This window comes from Hippopotamus amphibius, chromosome 7, assembly GCF_030028045.1.
Source record: "Hippopotamus amphibius kiboko isolate mHipAmp2 chromosome 7, mHipAmp2.hap2, whole genome shotgun sequence".
In the NCBI taxonomy this organism is placed as follows: domain Eukaryota; kingdom Metazoa; phylum Chordata; class Mammalia; order Artiodactyla; family Hippopotamidae; genus Hippopotamus; species Hippopotamus amphibius.
This window is the reverse complement of record NC_080192.1, coordinates 13,907,390-13,919,746: the sequence shown is the minus strand read 5'-3', so window position 1 is coordinate 13,919,746 and position 12,357 is coordinate 13,907,390. Positions and strand designations below refer to the sequence as shown.

Genomic DNA, 12,357 nt, shown 5'->3' with positions numbered 1-12,357 from the left:
AGCGGGTTCCTCTAGCCAGCGAGGCCAGCACTGGGAGCGGGTCCCACTGGGCTGGTCCTCCCACACAGCATCTATCCATCCAACACCCTTCTGGACTCGTCCAGCACCACAAAGCCATTGCCACTACAGAGAACACGGGCTCCCGTGGACCCTGCTTTGGAACCTCTTAAAAGCACGTTCCTTCCTAGTTCTGGAGGCTGAGTGAGAACCGGTGGGGCAGCAGGCCCCACAGCCCTCGCCTGGGGAGGGCCCAGCTTGACTGTGCAGTCCTGGCAGTTGCACACATCGCCCTTTGGCTTGAGAGCAGAGTAAATTTGCTGTGGACGTTATCAAGAGAAAATAAAGACTGAAACCCCATGAGGGCTCCGTGCAATTGCTTTCCCAAGTCCAGCCACGTGCTGCAAGCAGATGTGGAGGCAGCCCCAACTGCAAAATGTTAATCCAAGTGACATTTTGAGGGAGCAGGAGGAGGAGAGGAGGTTGCTGGTCAGGAAGAGTGGTTTCACACTTTCCTAAAGGATGGGAGGAATGGGAGAATTAAAAACAGATTTGTTGTTGCCTTAACACTACGAGCCATGCACATGACATTGATCAGACAGAATCAGCAAGGCCGAGTATCGGATGTGGTGGCACCAGTGGACTCATTTCTCACCAGCAAATATTGACTGTGCAGTAAGAAAGCCCGTGAGTCTAAGACGGGAACACAGCCCTTCACAGACCAGGAGCGGGCAAGTCAGCAAGCAAAACACATGCCTCTCGGCTCACGTGTATACATCTCCCCCCACACACAGACACAAAAACTGGCCAAGCCTCATTCATCTCTCCTAAGCTTCCCGGCGTGTCCTGGCCCATCACGGCTGACTTTTAAACAAGCAGGGGCAAAGGCCATGACTCCTCTCAACAGGTTACCTCCTCCAACTCTCCGAGCCAGTTCCTCAATGATTCTGACATGGATGCAATGGCAGACCCCTAAGGAACCGGGGAGGGCCAGGGCCTGGGGAAGAGGCCCCTGCTCTTCTCCAGGCAGCACCAAGAACTCCGGAGGAGCAGGCCTCTTCCTCCCTCTGCACCCACGTTCTTTCTTCTATAATATACCTTTAAAGGCAAGCATCTCCCTTGTTATCCCAATAATTCATTCCTGAACATAAAATGTGCCACACAGCGAACAGGGAACCAATTTCCCACAATCTTCAATGGGAAAAGTTATAATTGAAAGTTAGAAATTACAATTGTAATTAAAACTTAACAATGCATTAGATGTGAAGTCAACCCCCTCCTCCCAATTTCCTAAAATGAAATAAAGGCACCGTAAACATAAAACACCTGTACAGAAGTGACGAATTCTCTTGCGAGGATGCAAAATGCTAAAAAAAACACTGCTTCCTGATCAGAAAACACTCTCCGAGTGGCGGTCAGAGCACAGCTGCTGTGTGTGAGGCCACCTGGCCGTTCTCAGCACCGGCAGCACTCTAGGTCCACATCCTCAGCTTGCTGACGCTTGGAGGCGTCTCAAAATGTCTGCACACAAACCCAATTTCCTACTAATTGCATCTGGTCTAGGACTTACTACTTACCGTAACACATTACTTTCTTTAAAATGATTTTTTTTGCAGTACAAATAAAAAATGTCCCTATGTAAACACCATCTCCCAAATATGCTATTGAGATGTGTACTTTCTATAAAGTTTAGGTATTAAAAAAAGGGAGAGGGGGAGGCCAGCAGCATTATCCACAGTCCCCCGAAACTGGAAAAACCCAAATATTCATCCAAAGATGAATGAATAAACAAAATGTGGCACATACATACAATATCACTCAGCCTTAAAAAGGAAGGAAATTCTGACACATGCTACAACACAGACGAACCTTAATGACATACTGCCAAGTAAAATAAACCAGACCCGAAAGGACAAATAATGCATGATTCCACATATGTGTGGTACTCAGAACAGGCAAATTTATGGAAACAAAGCAGAACTGGGGTTACCAGGGGCTGGGGGCGGGAAATGAGATGTTACGGTGATGGAACAGTTTTAAAAATGAATCATGGTTGCCTTGGAGGACTGGGGCAGGGAGGGTGGGGGGGACTCGGGGGGGGGGCGTCAAGAAAGGGAGGGAATATGGGGATATGTGTATAAAAACAGTTGATTGAACCTGGTGTACCCCCAAAAAAATTAAAAAAAAAAATAATTAAAGAAGACAAAAAAAAAAAAAATGAATCATGGTGATGGTTACACAACATTGTAGGAGTATTTAATGCCATGGATGTGTACACTTAACAATGGTTGAAGTGGTAAATTTTATATTATGTATGTATACATGTTTGTTTTTGGGCCATACTGCATGGCATGTAGGATCTTAGGTCCCCGACCAGGGATCGAACTCGTGCCCCCTGCAGTGGAAGCTTGGAGTCCTAACCACTGGACCACCAGGGAATTCCCTATGTTATGTATGTTTTATGACAGTTAAACAAGAGGCACTACACTTGGAAAACCTCAACCCAGAAGTATGTTGCACGTTGTAGGTTATCAATATCTGGATGTAGTGAACTTTGGAATGAGGTTCTCTTGGTGACAGAGCAGCTTATTAAATGGCATATAGAATGTTAGAAAAGAGGGCTCATTGGTGAAAGAAGGTTTTCAAGAAATGTGGGCCGGCTAAAATGTTTTAGAGGGTCTCTCCTCCTTTTCATAAACAGACCTAAAGTCTAAAGAGATTGGAATCACCATCCTTAGTGATGCCATCCATCCCAGGGGTGATCCGTAAGCAGTCTTGTTTCCAGCCTCTGTTTGGAAAGACCGCTCGCTCTCCATCTGCCTGACACCAGCTATGAGAGTGGGGGCAACGGTCCCTATAACATCGCCACACCTGCCTCTCACGAGCCTGTCTGTGAGGCGCTGGCCAGAGCATCTAAAATGACAGAGGGCAGAGGTATTGATATTTTTCAGGTTGCCTGAATCCCCTGATGCCTCCTGACTAGTGAATATAGTGAGGATGTAGTGGGAAGTTAACTCTTTCCACCTCAAACTTTTGGGCCACTGCTGTTATCTAACAAAGTCATCTACGATTTTTGCACGACTGAATGGATTCAGGTAAATTCACACAAAAAAGGAAATAGGATTAGGTAGTCCCCCTGGGGCCCTCCCAACTATAAAAGTTGATACTTAACCTTATCTCTGAAACGGCTAGTTGCAGTCTTTGCATGGCTGGTACTGACTCCGGGTGGAGAGGCCAGGATGCAGAATCCAAGAAATCAGAGTATGGGACCATCACTCAAAGTACTTAAGTCCTTATTGAGCATCTTCTGTGGATGGTGAGGAGTCCTTTCTGCTCTATATTCAGTTTAGCAAAAAATCACCTTGTCCCATAAAGTAATGCCAGACAGCTGGACTGACTTTCTTAACAACCAACCACCACCTGAGGCAGGAAAGAAAGGAACCACACATTCTACGTTTTTTTTTTTTTTTTTTTTTTTTTAAGATTTTTTTCCCTAACATCTTATGACAGTTTTCATAAAGATAAAAGAATTTTACAGTGAACATGTAAATCCCCACACCTACATTCTACCATTATTAACATCTTACCATACTTGCTGTATTATGCCTGCTTATCCTTCTAGCCATCCATCAATCCATTTTTTAAATGCATTTCCAAACAGTAAGTTAGTCATCAGCCCACTATTCTCTAGCCACTTTGGTATGTACTGCATTAACTAGGGTTTAATAAAGTTACACACAACGAAATGTACAGACCAACCACTGGGTGAGTTTTGACAAATGTCTACACCTATATAACCCAAATCACTTCTAAGATACAGGTCATATTGGGGTAATGATGTAATTCATTCAACCCGCTTCCCACTCAATCTCTGCCCACATTCCCCATATGTAACCACTTTTTAACTTGATTTCCCTTATAAATTGGTTCTTCTCATCCCAGAACTTCATCCATTAGGAATAGAAGTATATAGTCTTTTGGGTATGCCTTCTTTCACAGCGTAACATTGTGCGGCTGTCTGTTTCTCTGCACGGCTCAATATGAGATACATCGTCATATTAATATATCACAATTTATCCATTCTCTTATTGATGAGCACCTAGGCTGTCTGCAGTTTTGGCAGTAACTACCATTGGAACAGAAGAGTCAGAGGGCAGGTGTCTGTTTAGTTTTATAAGAAACGGCCAGGCTTCTTTTCAAAGCAGATGAACCATTTCATATTTCCACCAATAAAGTCCCAGAGTTACAGTTGTGCCACATCCTTGCCAACATTCCATGTTGTTAGTCTTAATTTTAGTCATTCTGGTGGGTCTGTGGTGGCATCTCATCGCAGTTTTTCCTTTCTGTGGGGTCCTCAAGTTTTTTTTTTTTTTTTTTTTTTTTTTTTAAAGAATTCCATTGATTTGCTTATGGTGTTTTTCAATGTATCTCTTTGCATGGCTTTTGGGGTGGCTGCTGTAAATACTGCATTATACCTGTGTAACTCAGCAATGTCTACCAGAGCCACTAGTTTAAGTGATGTGCAGAAAACTTATCTCCCTTTGTTTCCCTTTATTCTCTCCCATATACAATAGGATTGTCTTAACATTTCCCCTACATACACTGAGAGACGCATCAGACATTCTCCAAATGCCTTTACATTTTGGACACCTACTGTGAAACTGAGTTGTCACCAAGCAGACACACCTGTGTGAGATTAGATGCAAAAATGAACATCAGGAGGTAGCGCAGCTCTTCTACTGCCTAGACTCCTTTCTGGCAAGCATAAGTGAGACGTTTGGTTTCTTTGGAGGCATCTGTAGTTAGACCCCTGAGTCCAGTTCGGAACTTCGTGAGTACCAAAAAACATGGCACCCATGCTGCCCTCACAGGTCCCAGCCGACAAGGTGGTCCTTATGGAGAGAGCTATCTCACTGGCTTTTTAACCACAGTTTCCCTGGTGGTCTGGTTCTGGGTGGTTCCCAGAACTGCTCCTCGCAGCTCAGCTGAGAGTCTGTGCCTCTAGCTTCTCCTAGAATTCTGTAAGGCACCTAATAATGGCAATAAATCCTTTTCTGCTTAAACTCATGCATTCTCTAGTCTGTAACTGAACTCTAATAGATGGAGTCCCATGACTAATTACTGGCAGAGCAGGGATGAAAACCCTGACCTCTGTTCTTTCTTCTACAGTGCGCTACCAGAGTCTCTCTTGACAACGTTCTTCAAAGAAGAAAGAGTTGAAAGTCCCATATTCTATTTTGGGAACATGCACTGGGAATGAAATGTTTGTATTTCTATGTCACTTCCTTTGCCCACTTTCTCACACCTGCTGTCATCGTTATCTGGGTTGGTTTAACCACCGCTCAGGAACCAGACACTGTGGGTACTTCCCAGGCAGCACAATGGTGACAGCAATGACATACTCTTCTGCTGTGCCTCGCTACTGGAGCTGAATTAATCAAAACATTTGTTTCTTAAAAGATTAAACTCACTCCAGTGCCTTCTCACACTTAACCTGCATGTGGACAAATCCTGAACTTGGAACCCAAAGATCTGGAGATCACAGCCCAGCTACATCCCAACTGGGGCTATCGATCAAGCCCTTTTTTTGAGGTTCCACTGCTCCAGCCACGCTGGCTTCCTTGCTGTGATAAACATGTTTGATCTTCACGCACAGTTCCCAGCACACTGCTCCTAAAAGCCCTTGGAATTCTGGAATGCTGAGTGTCTTGCATATGCTAATGAGGTGACTTGTGGCTGGGGACTCCTAGAGCTTCAGGATGGGGTCTGGTCACCACAAAGACTGAGGCATGATTACAGGGTTGCAACTTTCAGCCCCACCACACCTCGTATGTCCAGGGAGGGGACAGGGGCTAGAGATTAAGCACCAATGGCCAGTGACTTAATCAATCATGCCTGCACAATGAAACTTCCATAAAGCCCCTAAGTGACAGGGTTCAGACGGCTTCCAGGTTAATGAACACATCAAGGTCCTGGGAGAAGCATGCCTAGAGAGGGTGCCCCCTCCATACCTTGTTCCTGAGTTGTATCCTTTAATAATAAACCAGGGATAGTAAGTAAAGCCCTTTCCTGAGTTCCAGAGGAGGGGGGTGTGGAAACCCCCTGAATTCATCCCCAGTTGGTCAGAAGTACACATGCCAACCTGAGACAAGTGACTGGAATCTGAAGTAAGGACAGGCTTGTGGAACTCAGCCTTTAACCCATGGGGCCTGAACCAGCTCTGGGTAGTCAGTGCCAGAATTAAATCGTAGGACACCCAGTAGCAGTCCTGAGAGTTGAAAAACTGGTGTGGGAAGAAACGCCCACGCATTTGGTGTCAGATGTGTTGCAGGGAAAAATTGTGTAGACTTGCTGTTCCTCCAATAAGACAAGCACATTGCTGCCACATGACCTTTGCACCTACAATTTCCTATGGTTGGAACCTGCATCCTTTTGTTATCCATACGGTGTGTACCCTCACTTCACTCAAGTGTTTACTCAGAAAGCCTTCTCTAATACCTGGCATATCTTGACTTTTCTTCTTACAGCATATATATGATTCAATCTTATATAACCAGTCATCCCTTGATATCCAGGGGGGATTGGTTTCAGGACCCCCCCGTGAATACCAAAATGCTCAAGTCCCTTATATAAAATGGCATACATAGTATTTGTATATAACCTATACACATCCTCCTGTATATTTTAAATCACTTCTAGATTACTTATTATACTTAATATAATGTAAATACTATGTAAATGGTCATTGGCATGTGGCAAATTCAAGTCTTGCTCTTTGGAATTTTCTGAAATTATCTTCCTGGAATATTTTTGACCCATGGTTGATTGAATCTGCAGGTGTGAAACATGCAGATACAGATGGCCGACTGTGCCTACTTTCCACTTTAGTATTCCCAGTGCCTGGAATGGTGACTGGCACACGGTAGGAGCTCAATAAATTTGAGGAGTGAATGCATGTGGCCTGTCTGCATGTTTAAAGGGACCCAAGGGCCTCATCTCAACGCTGACCTTTGACAACCCTTGTAAATATTAACTGAGATGGGTTATACGAAAAGCCACAACAGTGAAACGTGTGCCCAGCACATGGTGGATATCTTTAAAAATTTACTAACTCTAGGACAAACTGTTTTTCACATTCTAATGCCTCTGAAATCAAGTAGCCTCCAGCAATAACTAGAGACCACGCAGCAGTGCTAACAGCTGCATTGCTAGCACGTTCACAACAGGTGCACAACAGGCGTCAGCGGCTTCCATGCAAATCCTGGAGACAATGGGGAGGGGAGAAGGTGTCACTCTTTTAATCCTATGCACCAAACGGTTGTGTGAAGGGGCAGGTGGAGGATCAGATGTGTCCGCAACATTCCGGGAAGAGGAGCCAGGAGTAGGCTCGCTCCACAGAGCTGCAAAGTGGGCATAAGTGCCTTCTTCCTGGGATTCTTATAAGAAATCTGATGCTCACAATGACACAGAGGACAATACCATGGAGAAAACACAGGTGGCAATGACTCTCAGTAGAGAAGGGATTCCAAAGAGTGCGACTCAACGTGAAGAAGCTTTAAGAATACCTGAACCAACATGTTTGCCCATATTTTCCTCCATACGTAGGCACAGCAGTAAAATATGATAAGACCCATCTAATTAGGTCTAAAAGGGCTCTTTAAGTATAAAAGACTCAAAGGGATAAGAAAGCACTGTGTCACAGCTTAATGAAAAGTTTTTAAATTTCTTGGCTTTATATAAAATAATAGTGCATCTTACAACTGGCAGCATCTTAAGATTAGGTGATATAGGGAATTTGAGAAAAATTGGAACAAAACTCTAACGCACTCTTGATCCCAAATATTTCTCTACTGGTTCATCCACTGACTTAATTTTCCTGTATTTAATTCCCATGTCTATTTTCAAGCTTGATTCCCCTGGGGGAAAGAAACAAATCTGGGTGTTTCTCAAGGACAATGATCTCTTGAAGGGTTGTCCTGGGGTCAGCAGGATCGGTACCATCTGGAAACTTTTTAGAAATGTGCATCCTCCTAAATCATAAGCTGGGGGGAGGGGAGTTGTTATAACAAGCCCACCAGCTGATTCTGACGGATACTAGAGTTTGCGAAGCCCTATTTCTGGAAAATCACCCAGCACCATATGCCAGCAGTGAGGTCACTCAAGTTTAACTACTCACTGAAGTTCAACTAAAACGTCCTGGGAATTCATCCGGTGCCAGGCACCATGTTGGGGCCAAATGCTGCCTCGCAACCTAAAGAAGAGGGGCGTGTGCAAATGACTAAATGATATATAAAATGGAATGAAATGAAGCCTGATGGAGGTGCCAATACCACACTCCACTCAGGGGATGAAGGACTGACTCTGATTCAAGAGTCCTGGTAGACTTCTCAGAGGAGGTGGCAATGTGGGGCGAGAAGGTTTGGATAGGTTTTCTGTGACAGAGGAGAGAGATGCAGTAGGGAACTAGGACAAGCATAGGGCGCGAGTGGATTCAGAGCCCCATGAGCATAGGAGGCCGTCACTCGGGTGTGCACTAAAATCTGATTAATTCAACATCACCTCCCCCCCCCTTTGAGTTCTCACCATGGATTCCACTTGTGGCAAGGACTGCCAAGGTGCCACCCCACACCCATTCTCCCTTTTCTGCTTAGGAACAGAACCCTGCTTCCATTCAGGGGAGCAAAGCAGCCATACCCAACAGCCTCTATGGCAGCTAAGCGTGGCTATGAGACTTCGGCAAGGCCACTTAGAGGCAGTTTGCCTGCTGAGATGTGTGCCCATCCTGGTCTTCTCCCTGCTTCTTCCTGGCTGCTGGCCTACAAGGATGGTGACACCCAAGGGCCACACTGGATATGGAGGTGTCTTGGCTCAAAGCTGAGGATGGCAAAATTGGAAGACAGTATTCTTGGACCTAATGACACTGCTAGGCTACCAGGCCACCTACACTGCCAACACCCTAACTTCTTGGATGTGAGAGAGAAATAAGCTTCCCTCTGGTGAAACCACTGTTACAGGGGACCTGCTGTCACATGCCATCGAGCCTGTTCGTCACGGACGCACCACCCCGTTTCCGCTGGCCTCCTTTGAATCTGCAAAACTCCACGTACTTTGTCCTCTTGCTGGACACCTCTGCCCTGACTCCCCATCTTCCCCTCCATCTCTACTGCCGTTCTTCCCGAGAACATGATCAGAGACCACCCAGCCCTTTAGCCTGAAAGCAAAATAAGGGCACCATTTCCAAGCATCTTCACCTATATTCCTGGTAGCACCTGGACCGCCCCCCCCCCCCAATACCTCACTGTTCAAAGTATGACCCAGGTACTGACCACATCAGCATCACCTGGGAGCTCATCAGAAAAGCAGACTCGCAGGCTTACTCCAAGCTCATGAATCAGAGTGCGCATGTTAACGAAATTCCAGGAAATGTGTATGTCCATCACAGTCTGAGAGACGTTACTGGCATAATCTTCACCTACAGCTGCTCACCTCCAGACTACACACTGGGAAATGAGTTCTCTGGCTACACCCTCCCGTCCCTCCAGATTTCTCGCTCTTTGGCAACCTTTGCTACAACTGTAAATGCCACCTATACCATCCTGAATTGCTATTCACTCTTCCTTAAGCGAAATAATTATGTTCACACTTCCCTGCTTCTGTTTTTTCAATTCCCTCTGCCTGGGATGCCCTTGGAAGCCTCTGACTACCTGTGGATTCCCCCCCACCACCACTCACCCTTCAGTATGCTATCAGTTCAGATGCCACCTCCAGACCATGAGGATTTGGGGAGAGAGACTGAGTCTTCCCCATCAGCAAAGTGGTCCAGTGGTGGGCTCTAAAGCCCATGCCACCTACTGGAGTGTGACTTTAAACATTTAACACAACCTCTCTCTGCCTCCATTTCTTCATCTGTAAAACTCAGATAAAAAGGGGACCTATATTTCACAGAGCAGTTCTATGAAGTCAAGGAGATGACAGAATTAAAGCACTTGGAACAATGGATGGCACATAATAGCCACTGAATAAATGCTAGACATTAATCCTAGACACCGAGCCCTAGCATGGGAGCAGACACACAGTGGGTTCTCAACAAACATTGACTGAATCGAACTTGCAATTTCTGCACTGACTTCTGTGCCTACATTTTTTCCTGGGCTCATGAGTCTACCACACCCACTCTTCTCCACAGCTCAGCAAAACGCCCAAATCCAGCCCCCTACAGGGACATTATTTAGATGAAAGAACATTTTCTGCAGCCATCCCTGTCCTCAGAGCCTCGCCAAGAAATAGAAAAGCAAAGCAATATACACGTTAATAGGAAATTGCCTCTTTGCTTTCACTTAGGCTGACCTCCTGCAGCCCAACAATGAGGGAATTAGACAGCAGAAGAGACAGGAAAACATGGGACCTTGACACCTGAAGCCCAAAGGACTTCAGGCCCCAGGAGGAAATGCAATTCCAGGCCCACAAGGCTGTGCGGAAATCAGGACAAAGGGCTTCTCCTTGGGAATGTCTTCAAGGTGGAAGATGTATTCCTGCCCAGGTCCCCTGAACACCCATCAACCAATGCCTACTAAGTGCAGCCATGGGTCTACATGGTAGGAATAAGAAGGTGATTACAATGCAGTCCCTGTCTGCAAAGACGACTGGCACAGACAGACCAAATGACAACTATAATACGGTGTGTGATGATGCTACTAAGGGTACAGGTGCAACATGTCAGGTAAGCAAGGAAGAGAGGCACATTACCTGATCAATGGGATGGGAGAGGAAGAGGTCCAAGGAAGACTTCTCACAGAGAAGACCCTGAGGCTGGATTCTGAAGGGTGAATAGGAGTTAGCCCAGTAAAGGCGGCAGAAAAAGGCATCTGGGGCAGCAAGAACACAAGCTACAAAGATGCATTAGGGTAGGTTGAATAGTAGTTTCCAAAAATGCCCAAAGATGGAATGTGCGAATGTTACATTATACTGGCAAGAGACTTTGGAGGTATGATTACAGATCGTGACATTGGGAGATTACCCAGGATTATCTGGCTGGACCTGACACAATCACAAAATCCTTATGAGAGATGCAGGAAGAGGCAGCATCAGAGAAAAAGTCACTGTGATAACGGAAGCAAGGATTGGAGACGTGCACGTCACAGGACGAAGGGGCCGCAAGCTGAGAAATGCAGGCACCACCTGAAGCTAAAAAGAGACGAGACAATGGATTCTCCCCTCCCCCACCCAGAGCTTCCAGAAGGAACCAGCCCCGCCGACACTGTGATGTTAGCCCAGAGAGACTGATGCTAGACTTCTGAAACCAGCTGAGGAGGCAAGCCATGGGCCAAATCACGAAAGGCTTTGTGTACCAGGCTGAATTATCCTCAACGTGGAGCTGCTGCTAAAGAACACTGAACAGAGGGATGACAGAGTAAGATCGCTCACGCACTGAATCGTCAAACTTTTAGGTCTTAAATCTTAGGATTTGCCACACATGTCTAATTCTCCATTTTATTGACTTTCATTTATCATCGGCTGTAATGACTTTATGAAAAGAAGAAATAACCAACTGGTAGATGTAACTATTTCCAGCCCCCTCCCCAATTCCATTCAAATGTTTCCAAAGACGCATACCTGTATTTGTAGAGCGGCAATCAGCGATGAGTACACATGAGCCGACAGCCGGACTGTACCAGAAATTGGGAGTTTTCCCCAAAATTCTGACTGGAAAATTATCATATGTCTAAAGAGGCCACGTGCTCAAATAACCCACTCCCCCCTCTAGGAAGCGGGGAGGCAACTGACACACTGAGTGCTCACTTGGGGCCAAAAGGTTTGTGAACACTGCCTTGTTGGATTCTCTGAGGATGCACCATCGTCACCTTTCTGGTCACACTCTAGGTGGCAGGGGTGGTCCCTGGGTCTCATGTGACCAAGCTCCATTCCTCCAAGCACAAGGACCATCAGAGAAACCAGGCAGAGGAGACCATCTCTCTGTCCTGTGCTCACAAGCCTCTGCCCAGTGTCTGCACAACAGAACGGCCTCCACATACAACTGTAGCCACTCCCAGGCTCCCTGTGCTCCTACCCTCTCTGCACACCACATCCTCCCACAACACCCACTTCTCCAAGGCCTCTGCCAGCCCTGCCCTTTGCCGAATGTCACTTGCTGCCAAAGGGATCGCCTAGGTGGCATCCAAGCAGCCCCGGATCTGAACAAGCTAGGTTTGCTCTGGCACTGCCACCCAACCCCTGAGGCCACAGGACAGGCCCTGCAGAGGTTCCAAGGCAGTGCCTTGGCTGTGGCCAAAGCAGGGGACCCACAGGGAATGGTGCTCAATGGACTGAAGAACAAATTTCAAAAGTCACTAGCCCTCTATG

At 46.2% G+C, this 12,357-nt stretch overlaps 1 protein-coding gene and 1 non-coding gene across 2 annotated transcripts in view; both read right to left on the bottom strand.

Moving 5' to 3' along the window:
- The window catches only part of LARGE1 (LARGE xylosyl- and glucuronyltransferase 1), a 558,406-nt gene that overhangs the window by 355,039 nt on the left and 191,010 nt on the right, over window positions 1-12,357 (bottom strand). The gene's annotated exons all lie outside the window — the stretch shown is intronic.
- Window positions 12,134-12,271, bottom strand: LOC130857938 (small nucleolar RNA SNORA76). The gene has a single exon (XR_009054932.1). It is a non-coding gene; the product is annotated as a small nucleolar RNA SNORA76 (small nucleolar RNA).